This window comes from Stigmatopora nigra, chromosome 7, assembly GCF_051989575.1.
Source record: "Stigmatopora nigra isolate UIUO_SnigA chromosome 7, RoL_Snig_1.1, whole genome shotgun sequence".
NCBI lineage: Eukaryota > Metazoa > Chordata > Actinopteri > Syngnathiformes > Syngnathidae > Stigmatopora > Stigmatopora nigra.
The window spans coordinates 9,903,747-9,916,564 of NC_135514.1; the positions used below are offsets into that span (position 1 = coordinate 9,903,747).

A 12,818-nucleotide genomic window follows, 5' to 3' on the forward strand; every position below is an offset into this window, starting at 1 on the left:
TTACTTAACAGCTCTTGATCTCCATTCAAATGTTCACTCCAGGTAAAGTTTCACTCTATCCTCCCTCTATTATTAGTGTGGTCTCATCCAGGCTCTCTCTCTATATTGTCCCACTCCCCGTCGTCCTCTGGCCTCCAATTCCTCCATGCGGATAACAAACACAGCACGGGAGACATCTCTATATCCTTCTCGCCATCCTTTCCTTTAGCACCCTTTTTTTTCTCCTTTCTTCTCCATCTTCTCCTAGTGAGCAAAAGGGGAATCTCGCTGCCAGTTTCATTCTGCCAAAGGCTTTATTTAAATTAGAAACGCTTGAGTGTCCTCACTCCCCGCCTTTGCCTGCCCGCGTACGTTGCCGGGGCGATTCCCGCCTCTCCTCGCGGGCAGCCTCAAGGGTCCCGTCAAATCTAAACAACTTCATTTCGTGGATGGAAGTGGTGGAAAGCCGGGCGGGAAGGAGTGAGGAAACGAGGGAGAGAATCCGCGGGGGGTCAAGGGAGAGAAGGGTTTCAAGTTCCTGCTTCCTCTCACGGCTCATTCCATCCAGATTAGGATTTGTGAATGGCTTTGGGGGCCAACTGGAACGCAAAATGGTGTAAAATGCTCCTCTTTTATTGCCATTATCATAACACCCAGAAGTCCAGTTCACCCCTCTGCCTATATTCTCAGTCCCCCATTGACCTACCTACTATTTTTTTTCATATATAACCTATCCTACTATCCCTAAAATGTCAGAAAATACTAGTAAAATGTACAAGATAAAAAGTATTGCCAGAAAACCCTTTTGATATTTGAATTATAAAGTAGCAGTCGCAAAAATACTAATTAATTGAATTATTTTGTAAAAAAAATCCACTTCAGTATGTAAGCAAGCTGCAGAATATATACATATGAACTATAACAATAAAATGTTAATATAATAAAAAATCAATTGGTAAAGATACATTTGAGGAATTATACTTTTTATTTATTTAAATTTTCCTTTGCAAAAAAACATCATTTGCAATAAATGTTAACCCAAGTAGGAGAAAATTCAATGACTAACTTCAAGTTATAATATAGCAAGCATGAACATTTGGTAACACTCATTCATTCCTTTTCTGAATTCTGTCCCCTAATACATCACTTCATTTCTTTTCCTTTTATCACCAAACTCTCGAGTTCCGCATACAGTAACTTTCCCACAGGAAAGGGTCAGTCATCACAGCTAATCATTTCCTCTGTTAACAGCGACCTCTTGCCCTGATAATCCTTCCACCCTCTCTCCCAGGGCTGTAATCCCCCTCTCAGTCCCCCACTATCTACCACATTAACACACAATTATTTTGGGGGGCTGACACGTGACATTGGCAATGGTGAAGCGGGGGGAAAGAAACGAGGTGTGGAGAACACAGCGAATATCTCTTTTATGCTTGAGTGACATAAGACGAGCTCATAGATCATGGAGATTATTAATACCACTGTTAAAAACCCCCTCGTGAGACCCCGCACACACAAACGTATTGCATCCCACCCCTCGCACCACGTACACATGCATGCACACTCGTTTTCATATTAGCTGTCGTTCATGCTCGGTGAGTCGGCATCAATTTCATTTGGCTCGTTTAAACAATGCTCATTACAGGCACGTGGCGGTAAGAATCACATTTGCTTGTAGGGCTATTATTCATGAGCCCGTTTCCTTCTAATGACGGTAATTGCAGGTTTGATCGGATTATTGCGTCGTATGGCGAGGTGAGAGATTCTTTGTGACTCGTCGATAATGACCAGGGAAATGTGGCCTTTATACGGCAGCAGGGAGTCCGTGGGGAGAGGAGATTGAAATGCTGAGAGGTGGTGTGGGTGTATGTGTGTGAATGTGTGTGTGTGTGTGTGTGAATGACCTGTCCGTTTAACTGGTGGGATCCCAGGGAAATGGCAGGCAGAGGGGGAAAGCTGGTCTTCCCAGGAGAGAAGAGTCTAGGGAAATCAACTTTGGCCAAACAAGCAAAGAGCTCAATGGCAGCTGGCAGAAAATACATGCAATACTCCCACTCTCCATATCCTTGTTTGCATACCCCACCCTCACCCTGTTTCATAATGTACACTATATCCAATAACTACTAAAAGACAATTTGCAGTCATATAACTCACATATTTTGTGCAAACATGTCCTCAAGTGCAAGTTTTTGTTCCAACCAATCCGGTGCAGGCAGTTTAAACAATGAGGTTTCTGCAGAAACAAGAAGCACCTGAGTGCAATTGACTGATTGCAAAGACCAGAGTGGTGGAAATGTTTTCTTGCTTGGAAGTAAATCCTGCACCTACTGCTGCCCTTTATGGAATAGTTTGCCCACCCTTGTAGTAGGTTGATAGTGACCTAAATAGAAATGTCATCATGACCTCTGCCACGGCTGAGAAAATGTGACCTATGACCTATGACTTGTCACAGATCCACTAGACCTGGCTGCAAAAGGAATTCTACTACTACTACTACTTTCTACTACTACCTCATTTCAAGGAATACAGCATACTACATTGTATTTGCAAGTGCTCACTGTATTGACAACAGCTACAGGTAGGCACTGTTACATAAAGTATTTTATCTGACCCTCTGATTTGCTTTCAACTATGCAAACTATTCAAATATTCTTGCTTGTGTTAGTTAGCATGCTATGAGTTAGAGGCCTGTCCTATTTAACTGCAGAGTGTCCTTGATGGTGCTGGATTACTTTGTCTTTATTGTAAATACTGCAAAATAGTAAGTAGAATGCATATGTGCATGGCCTTCAGCTTGTATTGTGTTGTGGTATACTTGTGTGGGTTAGGGATTGAAGGCCTACAAAGGCAATACTCAAATAGTAGTATTTTGTGAACTGTTCATTTTGAAACATCTAATCCATTTGAACTGAAAGAGGCTATCAGTGAATGATGGCGGTAGAACTTGTGATTTTACCAAACACTTACCGTTAGTTGTGAGCCACCAGTTGTTGCCGTGTGCCTATAATACTCTTTGATTGTGAAGTTTTTGATGTGAGCTTTCAACATCCTGCGTATTTCCACCCGTCAACAACAGGAGAGAACGTGAATCACGTCTATGATATTGGGCGATGGTAACATTTCCTGTTTCTTGAGGTTGTGGCCACCAACAACAAAAGACAGCTTGAAAAAAGCAGTTCACTTGATCGCCCCATTAAAATAAACTAAAAAGGGGGGGCTTCGCTCTGTGAGCTCTGCCAGTGCCAGCTCATTGATTCTCTAACTAATCATCCTAATTAAAATGCCTTTTATTCATTCTGCGGTTTACATGGCAGCCAAGTGCTCGCGTTTGACAATCAATGGCAACGAACGCTTGAACAAAATTGTTTTTTTGTTTGCTGAGAAAAGAATTACAGTGTAGCCAACTGCTTCAAGCACTTCAATTAATAGCCACTTTTTTTTTAGCAAAGACTCGGCAAAAAAGGAAAATATTCCCACCAGATCCCGAATTGTATCTTTTTTTTGATTTTTTACACAACACTTAAAAGTGGGATACAGCATCATACATCTTGTGGGAGTTTTCTATTGCTGTTGTGAAGAAGGAAAATAAGGAAACACAGTTTGTTTGGATAGGAATCCTTTTTCTTACTGAATGTTAGGCATGATTTTGGGTGAGTCACTTCACTAAATGAAAAAATGTCCTAAGTGAGTTTATTCAAGAGACTGCCAATGAAACAGCTGACTTGTTTTTTCGACACAAACAGCAAAACAACAAAGCTATAAAGAATAGTGTGTAAAAAAACTGCAGTTTCGGGTAAGCTGAATGAAGGCAGTCTAAAATCTTATTTTGTCTTTTACATCCATTGGAATGGCTCATGTGTTTGCCATATTTTTATACTTAGTTAGAGGCCGTATGAACTAGTTGGCTACCATTGACGGCTTTAGATGTCCAAAATGATATGGGAGGTGTGTCAAAAATCATTACGTAAACCAGGGGTAGGGAACCTATAGCTCGGGAGCCATATGTGGCTCTTTTGATGGGTGTATATGGCTCTCCACCTTTTTAAATCATACTTTTTCTTCATTAGACTCTTCTGCATGCATACTCTCATTGATACTCATTGATTAGAGACAGTGAAATAATGTTCTCAAAAGAATCAGACTTTTTTTTACTTTACAAGTGGTGAAATGAATAATAAATGCTCACATTTTCATGTATTTTTACTTTTAAATTCTGAGTATGGCTCTCAAGGAATAATGTTTGAAAATATGAATTGTTTATGGCTCTCTTCATCAAAAAAAGGTTCCCGACCCCTGAGTTGTAAACAGTCAATTGTTATCAATGGGACATGCCTACTCACTGGTAGGCCCCCTTGGTGACTACTGCTGGTGGGTTTGTATCGTATAACCAAGGGTTGACTAGACTACAATACTGCTTTTAGCTATACTTTGTCACTTGAGGAAATGAGTTTGCCTTGCACACATCTCGTAGTTCCAAATTGCCATTTCTGTCCATGAGCACAATGCATTACAACAAGTATACACCCAGTCGTTAGATAATGAAAATGTAGCGCTTAAGTACAATATTGTCCCGAGCTGTCGTACTTTGATGGATGTGTGTTTATGAGTCGTTCCGCCACGACATTTCTTCCCCGCCGACGTATCCATTCATCAGCAAAGATTTTTTATGCTAATTTCCAAGCACTTAAACTAAAGCATCATCCTACCCCCCCCCCCCCCCAAAACCATCTTGAACTAATTAAACCATATCGTCTTAATTAAAAACTCCAGACAGAATAGAGTTATGGCTTTTCAAATTATTGATAACATCCTTTTGAACAGTGATCGATTGGAAGGCAATTAAGTGACATAAGTACCACCCCAAAAAATGGGAAGATACGTCGGACCCTTGGCTGCTAATCGACATTGTATCACGCATGCGCCATGGGAGTAATTCAACCATGAATTGCCCCCAACTCAGGCCACGGTCATTTTCCCCCCATAAATAATATTCAAGTCGCTCTATTGTTAAGTGAAAAGTTGACTGGTGTTTGATTTTCCTCTCTCTCTCTCTCGCGCGTTCTGTCTCTTATGTGTGTGTTTTTTTTCTTCTTCTTTTTCCGCGGCGACCTCGGGTTAGGACTCATACATCACGGGATGACAGCTATAGAAAGGCCTTAAATTAGCAACTAAATCGAATATTGATCAGCTATGTGCCGCCCTGCGAGTCGCGCCTCCTTGCCGCTTTCCTCCCTCTCTTCCCCCTGAGAAAGAAAGAGAGAGAGGGAGAAAAGAGGTTGTATAGAGAGGGATAGTAAGGGGGGTGCATGGAAAAAAAGGGGTTGTATAGAGAGGGATAGTAGGGGGGTGCGTGGACAAAAAAAGGGCTTCTTTTCTGGAGGACGTCCACATTTGTTTTGCAGCACCAGAAATAAATCAAGCAAGTGCAATTGATTTGAAATAGCTCATTTTGACCAAAATGATTTCAAAAGCATCTTTTCTTTTCACTTAAAGGGAAAAGATGCAGGCCTTTTAATGGCTAAATTTGTGAAAAGAACACATAACATAAAAATTTAAACATGTTTAAAATGCAATATTGCCAACCATGAACATCCAAAGCACACAAGTTGTAATATTTTATATTGAATGAAAATTACACTTATCTGAATACATATTATGCAGGGTATTATTTCACCCAAACAGCTGTTTATGACCTCATAGGTTTTTTTTGCTCAACATCAGAGGGCAGTATTGGGCAAAATGGTGACTAAGATAAATGCAAATTGATGTATTGGTGACAAATTAGTGAATACTACAACAAACTGAATCAACAGATAAACTTTAACTGGAACAGACATTAAACAGATGGCTTTTTGTGTATCACCTGATTGTTGGGTTTCTGATTTCCACTCACATTAGGCCAAACATTAGTTTTTACTTCTAAATAAGACTCACCCGTGTATCTAACCACCTTGGGTTGTATTCACATGCTTACCAATGGAACCACTTATGCAATGCATCCCTTTCAAAATAAAATACTGTTCTGGAAAGATGTCCCATATTTATTTGAGTAGAAAAAAGGTCAATGAGGTCATTTTTGGATCACCAGAAAGAACCTCTCCCTCTTTTCTTTAGTCTATGGGGCAGGCCTCTCCCGCCTTTAATGTGATGACGCGTTCAAGTTGCCCGTCTTCCTCTCCCTGCAAAGCCTTGCGTGTTGGGTGAGCGTGGGTGGGTGGTCAGGGGTTGACCCGGGTCATTGAGATTAGCGGGCAGGCAGGCACCCGTATAACAAAAGGGTCGGATAGTAAGGTAGCAGCCAAAGCCAGGATCAAAGTATCGGTGGTAGGGCAAGTGGTGCGTAGAAAAGTCTGGGATGAGCAGCGGATTAGCAGCGGCTAATTGGACAGGAGGCACTCACTCCATTAATGGCTGCTTAACTTCTTTATACGCCACTATTGAGCCATACTAGAATCATTACAAGAACATTTACCAGCATTAATTAGCTTTCTTCTTTGATTGGCGTTGACAGTCACGTGGGAAAACTGATTTTTAATAACTTTATGTGCACTTGAAGATGAATGAGTCTCCAAGATCATTTACTACTGCAAAAATGTCTATTTTAAAAAATGCAAAATATGGAAAGTCAAGAGTTTTCACATTCCCTACTTGGAATATTATCACATTTTTAATAAAATTCGTAGTTTAGCAATGAATTGTGTAAAAAAATTGAGTTGAGTGTTAAAAAAATGTCACACTATAGTCAATGTAATGCTGTAATATACAGCATCTTTACACAAAAGAATAACTTTTGCGTCTCCTGTATCCCATATTTTCCTCAAATATATGACCCTAGTCTGACTCGAAACAAGTCATGCGACAGGAGTGGCCCACCTCTTCAAAGTGGGCCAACTGACTGGTGGCATAATGAGGTATTTGGACCGACCGGTGTGAAAAACTATTCAAAGTGCTCAGCAGGAAACACTATTAAGCAAGTCCCCCGGCAGCCCATCATCTCCCCTCGCGCCTCTCGGCTGCCATCGCAGTTCTTCGCGACACCGCTCGAGGACTTTCCGGGGAAGCATCTGTTTCCGGCTCCGAGCCAACAGGAAGCCACACTCCCAATTGTTGCGAAAGAAAGTGAAAGCTCGCTTCCTCACTAAGCCGTGGATCCAAATCACTGTGTGCTATTTCTATAGGTTTTTTGCCCCTATATATTTAAACCTTCAGTTTATTATTTAAGCATTTAGCAGTACACTGTGTATCAAGAGAGCAATGGAAATGATGTTGAGATAAATTGCCCCAATGTGTGATTTCTATTCAGGATATCCTGATGTGTTTAAAATAATCAATGTGAAAAGGAAGCAACTGTTGGGAGCAAATATAACCACTACAAATAAGGCACGTGCCAAATCTTGAGTTAATATAATTCAGGTATGCCTTCAACTAGGTGAATGTGTAAATGGAAGATTTTTTTGGGGGTGAGATTTGAGCAAATATTAGAGAATTTAGGTCAATCGTTGGATGTTTTTTTCCCCAAAAGATTTGTCTCGTGAAGAGTAAACTAAAGATGGAGAATTAGATGGAAGTTTTTTTTTATAATTCAAGCAGTGCCCATAAAATCTCTGTGAGGAGTCCTTAACATTTTCTTCTTTTAGAATTCCTAGGCTAATGTGCAAAGATGTTTCTGATGTTTTGTTTGACTTGTTTTTTGGCTTCTGCCAATGTGCCATGACGGGGCCCGGGGGCACACCTCCTGCCATACAAGGAGACCTGTGAACAAAGTGTAAACATGAGCTGATGATTACAGGATGAGAAATGGAAACTATTCCGACGAAAGCTATACATCTATCTGGTTACATGAGGTGATATGTCTGAAGTGACAAGTCAGTGATAATATTCAGAGGAAGGAATGTGAAAACTTTTGACTTTCTGAATTTTGTATTTGCATTTTTAATTTCTTTAGTACTCGATGAAGGAACAAGAAATACACAGGTCACAGGATATTCAGTTTAATTTTTCTTTTATCAAATTTTTTCCCAAACTAAAATCATATTAAAAATATTTACTGTTTTTTTTTCATTTAAAAAGCTAATTAAGAAAAAAATAAAGATACCAAAAATAAAACCAATCACAAAATTCCCTTTATATCTAAAACAACTTTTAAAAGTAATCAAAAAAGCCTTTGTAAATAGTAATTAGAAAACTTAAGAAAATATTTTCTATTTAAAAGGTTAAAATTTGAGGATTTGGACTATTTTGAGTTTTACAAAGTCTCTAAAAGATTAATTGCTTGTTGAAAAAGTTATTCATTTTCATAAGTTGCCATTTAGTCGATTCAATTCGACAACCTCAATTGGCAGACATACAGAAATGACATTTCTAGATGAAACCACAATTTACAGCGCCATGTGGCCTAGAAAAACCTGAATTTGACACCACTGCTTTAAAGACTTGTGATTTATTTTTATTTGGACATATCATAACTGCTTCAGTTCTTTTTCTGTACAGTTTCAAACCAAGTCCTCGTAAAGCACGTTCATCTTCAAAAACGTTTGCATCTAAACTGAAATCGCATCTTTTTTTGTGACACACCGAGGCTAATCATTAAAGATCAAACGAACAGAGAAAAGCCGCCGATTGACGTTAAATGCAACTGACACCTGCAGACGCGAGTGGGCAGGGTAAAAGGTAAAGAGAAACGAGGGGGTCGAAAAAAAACAGGGTTCACAAAGAATAGAAAAGTAGCCAGAAGAAACGAAGGAAGGAAGGCCCAGAAAAACAAAAACAGACTGCTCGGGGCAGAAAAAAACCCAAGGCCTGAGGAAGAAAGAAGGATAATTGCATTAGAAAGAAGAGTGGGCCAAAAGGAAGGAAATGATTAGAGGAGTTGGGACTGATATCCGATAGAGAGATGGAGGCTGACTCTCTTACTATCCACTGTTCAATACATACTGACACTCTCTCTGTCAATACACGACACACTATATGTGATTGTATGTGTGCGGCTGTTCCCGCTTGTTCTGTTTCCCTGTGGAATGCTTATGTCAATCCCGTTCGTTCTCCCCCGACGTCATCTTTAACTTTCTAAAGGTCTTTGTCAACTTCCAGTCAGGCTAGTTCCAATGGCATTAACTTAAAAATCGTACTTGCTTTTACGTGTGTCCCATGCAATAATCCCTCTTAACCTACTACTCTCGTCTTCTCTGCGCAGCAGCAATCATATGGTGCGCAGTAAATAAAATCCAAACTTTTTTTTTAACCCCTTTCCCCATGATGGCGCCGTTTACGCCTCAGCCAGCGGCAGTAGCTCTGTCCACTTATGTTTTTTTGTGTGTTATAGCATGTTTTACATGAAAAATTAGTGGGAACATTGACATGCGACCTGCTTATGTCTGGTGTGATACTGGTGTGCCCATAGCGAGCAAGGATGATGTCGCTCACAATGGTACCCAGTGCGCTCAGGGAGGTTGTCTTTCTACCCAGACCAACAAAAAATTAAGGGAACATTGGTCCCATGCCAAATTTATGCATGTGCACACTTGTGCAACAACATTATTTCAGTTATCTGTATTCCTCTAAGCAATAGATTCCGATTCTAGCAAGTTGATTTCCTTTTTTATATATACTAAAACCTGACAGGTAGTCAGGTTTGGTTGTCCACCTCACAGTTCTGAGATCAAGTGTTCAATCATGTGCTCCGGTTGAGGCATACTTTTTTGACACTCATGACTACTGATTAGTGAGGCGCCATCTTTTTGGAATGTTGGGCCTTTTGAAGCAAGAGCAGAAAATCTGTAAAAATCAAACTCTTTCACCTTGGATCCTCATCCTAAAGTTGTTGCCTATCTGGCCACGCATCTTTCGTGATTTCCTCTCTCCATCTATCACATGCCTTCCCCTTTTTCCTCCCTCTCTAGGCGGGCTTACCTTTTCGTCATTGACCCTTGGCCCCGAGTGTCTGGGCATCGACTGGCTCTCTCCGTGTCACTGAAGCTCCCTGTCAATACTTACCAGGTTTGGCCACCCTCTGCGTTGTGGTTGGAGAGTGGAGAGTGGAGGGCGGTGCGGGGAGCTTGGAAGAGATACACGAGATGTTCCACAGAAGAGGAAGATAAAGTAAAAATGAAGAGGTGCGTGCTATCAAAGTGTATCACAGTTATTGCACTCTGCTGGAGACTGACCTGTACATTTGATGAAAACTAGCTTTTATTATTGAATACAAGTTCTTTCTTCAACAAGAAAAATACTGTTATAAACAGTAATAGGAAGCCCAGTAGTTTCAAATCAGTTTTTCCCTTGGAACTAGTTTGTTTTACAATTTTTCAAGATAGATTTTAAACAACTGATGTGCTTCTATAGAGTTTTTGGCTTTGAGAAAGGAATGTCAACTGTTACGCTATTCCATTCATTCGTTTGTGCTTATTCTCACAAGGGGTGCTTAAGCCTATCCCAGCCAAGCTAGGGCAGTTAGTGGGGGGCAACTGAATAGAAAATAAATACAAATACGTAATCCATCTTAATCAGATAGCTAGCTCATTATCCTGAAACCTTTTATATCTTGATATCAGATTAAATATTGTCCAGTGGTCCAAGATATCTGTGGACATTCAAGTCAGATGATGTTCCCAACCCAGCTTCACTCTAAATTTGCATTGTTGAAGTGTGCTTGGTTCCTCCAAAAATGATGTCTGACATGTAATCTTTCTCTCATTAGAAGAGGGATGCTTTAGTCCTTCTTGTGTAGACGTTCTCAACCCAAAAATACATGTTAGTTTCCTTAAATACTCTCAATTGTTGATAGTGCAATGCTCATTCTTACAAATTTCACAACAGTGGTTTTATTTAGAGTTTTTTGATGACATCCTCATGTTGTTTGCACATAGCTGTTTAACTGAAATACATTTCTGCACTGACGTGCGCTCAGGCTTGTCTATATGAGAGTAGACAGTGTGGGGTAGTGAGTACGGGAGGGAAAAGGACGTAGCAGCAGTTGAGGGGTATATAGATGTGTGTATGTGGTGTGTGGTGGGGCGGCACGATAGGAGGGGTTGGGGGGGCGGTCTTTCCTCGTCGACAGTTTGACTGATGACATGCATTAAACAGTTAATCTGTCTGATTGAATGTTTGCTTCCTCCAAATTGAAACATTAAACAACAAGGCGAGAGAGCGAGGGGGAGGGCGAAGCGGCCAGAGCGGGATATGGCTTCATCTATTGCCCAAATCATGTAAAGCATGAGACTGGAATATATAATACTGTCCTGCCAGACGCAGAAAGGGGCGAGCTAGATTGGAAGGGACAGACGAAGAAGGAAAGAGAGAGAGTAAAAGAGAGAAAGAGAGAGAGAGAGAGAGAGTGTGTGTGTGGGTGAATGAGGGGAAAGGGGGCGAGAATTGAGGATGGTGAGGTCCATGAATCGGTGGACGGGAGGAAGGAAAAGATGAGTGAGGCGGAAAAGGCCCACAGAGAGCTAAAGTCAAAAGTCAAGTGGACCAACATGGAATCGTGCATTGTTGTCAAGTCTTTTTTTTTTCGGACTCCAATGTCCAAAAGCTTAAAATCGAATGATCGCTGTCCCAGTCAAAAGGGATTGGACGTCTGTTTCCATCAATGTAGCCAATGAGTTTATTGTTTGGCATGGGGTGTCCAATGTACGGATTGGGGGTGGGAATTGGCTCGTTAGAGGATCCAAGCTGGTCTGTGGGGGTTCTTCTGGATGGCAAGTAATGTGTAGATTGTTCATACTTTACATGAGAATTTCATTTTTTGAAATTGGTGGCGTAAAGCCAGAAATGTGTGTGGTGTGCTGACGTTTGTCCACTACTCTGTTCACTTTCGTATCTGCAGTCATAGTCGGTCATTCGCCCTTTCCCAGACATAAAGGGCTTGTCATTCATTAAAGTGACCCTACTGTAGGCTCATAATTTTATATCACATACTAAGCGGTCTAAGAAGGATAGCAATGGCAAATAAGCATTAAGACTTCCAAGCATGAAGGCTTTTTGCTCCATTTCAAACCAAGCATGTTTACAATGAGCCCCAAGTGTCCATTTTAATGGTTAAAAAGTGAAGCCATAGTGTTGCTTTACCGATCCAAGTCTAAAACCTATAGATAAAGGGCATAGTATACCCTTAAAAGCGTTACATTATCACACTAAGACGCACAAATGCTTTGATCGTTTTAAACAAAACAGAAAAAAAACTGCAAACTAAAACGATGGCAACCCATTGCCTGACCCCGGAGCTGCTAATGTGATGTCATTTAGCCTCAGCCTGACCTTGTCCACTCGCTGGGTTCCACGCCAACACCCGCTCCAAATGGGTTTCCCTTTGTCTCAAGTGCATATTCCCCTTCTGTCCAAATAGCCATCATTTTCTACAAGCGACTCATTCTGTGCCGTTGGTATAATTGCCCCAAAACCGACACCCGTTGGGTCTTGATGAGCACATGACTTTAGAGCCACTTTAGTGTAGAGACGAGAGAAAAAGAAACAACAGGGGGAAGATGAACACATTAATGGATAGGTTGCAAGATGGACGGATAAATTGATAGATCTTTTAGAGAAGGTCAAACTTCTGTGCCCACAACGCGGGACCATCACAAAGAAAAGAGAAATTGATTGCAGCTCACAATAGCGGCGAAATGACTGCAGAAATAATTTTCTGGGCAATGAACATTCTAGGAGGTGCGAGTGGAAAGTGCATAGCTCTTTTCCCTCCATAGGGTAGAAAATGGCTCAGGCAAAAACGGCTGTCAAGTGGAGTTGTTGCCCTTTCTTTACCGGCTTGTTTGTTCCAGAACCCTTTTGTATGTGTTCAAATTCACACGTGTTTGTGTGAGTTGAAGACATTCCACTAG

At 40.9% G+C, this 12,818-nt stretch overlaps 1 protein-coding gene across 1 annotated transcript in view; it reads left to right on the forward strand.

The window, feature by feature from the left end:
* The first annotated feature begins 2,200 nt into the window (after positions 1 to 2,200).
* Positions 2,201 to 12,818, forward strand: part of erfl1 (Ets2 repressor factor like 1) — a 65,046-nt gene continuing 54,428 nt past the window's right edge. Inside the window, exons 1-2 of the mRNA XM_077721826.1 lie at positions 2,201 to 2,557; positions 9,879 to 10,091. The gene's annotated coding sequence lies outside the window, so the exon portion shown is untranslated. The remainder of the gene's footprint in view (positions 2,558 to 9,878; positions 10,092 to 12,818) is intronic.